General features: G+C 40.1%; 1 pseudogene; it reads left to right on the forward strand.

The window, feature by feature from the left end:
• Positions 1–483: 483 nt before the first annotated feature.
• On the forward strand, positions 484–1,494 carry LOC141100926 (piwi-like protein 1; annotated as a pseudogene).
• Positions 1,495–1,813: the final 319 nt, after the last annotated feature.

The raw sequence follows: 1,813 nt of genomic DNA on the forward strand, positions 1-1,813 counted from the left end.
TTTCTCCCTGCCGGCTTAGCTTAAAAAGGGGACTGGCACGAAAAGGGGAGTTAATACAGTAGTCTTTATATAAGGTATACTACCACTGCACCTCTAGGAGGAAGAATTAGTTCAGGGCAGAAACAGCACAGTACTGAAAAAGAGATAATCAGATTTAATAAAACCAGAGATTAATAAGATCTGCCTGTCTGCAGGTACACAGCAATCATCAACCGTGAGTGTAATAATGTACCTCATTTTACTACTGTTTGTAAGTAATAATTTGCCCATTACCATCAGTAAAAAGACTTCTGTTTCAAATTCTTATGGCTGCTTCATGACTGGGGCTCAAATGCACCAACTACTTCCAGCATTATCATTTTCTGCCTAGTGGCGGTTACTGCGCAGATAGAAAGCATGAGGAGCAGAGGGTGAACGCTTGGGCGGTGTTGTGCTCTGTCAGCGGATTATGAGGGTGAAAGCTTCCTTCAAGATTAAATCATAACTGGAAGACCCAGAGCAAGAGCACATGGTAGTACACGGGGCCAGGACTCGCAACCACCCAATCCTCGTGTTCCTGGGCTGGATTCTGACAAGCCATCATCTACTAATACTGAGCTTGTTGGATGAGGACATCAAAAAGAAGCCCCTGCAGTTGCTAAACCATTATCTAGAGATTTTGACATTTTGGCTAGATCTCAAGAATTGTCAGTTGTAGAGGGTGGTGGTCGTAGATGTGACTTCCATGATATGCATGTTTCAACTAGACAATCCATCCAACATGTCACAGAATCAAAATCTGTTCTTTTTTCTGGCAACTCTATTCAGCTGTGCACAAACTATGTGAATTTCATTGCTAGACCCCAGTGGGTCTTGTACCGGTACCATGTTCACTACAGTCCACAGATGGAATATAGATCCCTGAGGTCAGCTCTACTTTACCAACATGATGAATTAATAACAAAAGCATGCGGTTTTGATGGAGCTGTTCTTTTCTGGCCAAAGAAACTAAATAAGATCAATAAGGTGGTTAGCCGCAGACGCTATGGAGAAATAGTAAAGATTACAATTACTTTGACAAATGAGTTACCACCAACTTCACCAATCTTCTTTCACTACATTATATTCAGAAGGCTTCTGAAGATTATGAATATGAAGCAAATAGGTCTTAATTATTATTACCCAAATGATGTTAGAGAAGTCAGAACACACAACCTATATGTGTGGCAAGGATTTACCACCTCAATTTTGCAGTATGAGACTAGTATCATGTTGTGCATTGATGTGAGCCACAAAGTCCTTCGAAGTGAAACTGTTCTGGATGTAATGTACAATTTGCACTCAAAAATTGGATCACATGCCTTCTATGATGCTTGCAGTAAAGAACTGATTGGACAGATAGTTCTTACCAAATACGTCAATTGTACATATCGTATTGATGATATCTTCTGGGATTTAACTCCAGAGTCTACTTTCAAGCAGTCAGTTCGCTTTGAAATCCTGAGGAAGTCTTAACGAAACGTGTGTTTGGGCAGCAGGGACTGCGTGGTTCCAGCATATTGCCAACTATAATTAGTAAGTAACTTTGCACTTTCTTCCCAGCATTTTGCTTAGGTTTTTTTTTCATTGGTTAGCCTCTTGTTTTGAGCTGTAGATTTTGCACTATGCACTTCTCCCTATACTTACCTTATTTTTGAAGTCCATACATCAATAGGTTTCAGCTCCTTGCTTTTGGCTCTATCTATTGGACCTGCACCTTATACTTATTGCATTTTTTATGCTGCTAGTTAATTCATTGATGTGATTCCTACTGATGTGCCTTGTTGCAATATGA

Source organism: Dendrobates tinctorius, unplaced genomic scaffold (assembly GCF_039654945.1).
Source record: "Dendrobates tinctorius isolate UK_male_01 unplaced genomic scaffold, ASM3965494v1 ptg000111l, whole genome shotgun sequence".
In the NCBI taxonomy this organism is placed as follows: domain Eukaryota; kingdom Metazoa; phylum Chordata; class Amphibia; order Anura; family Dendrobatidae; genus Dendrobates; species Dendrobates tinctorius.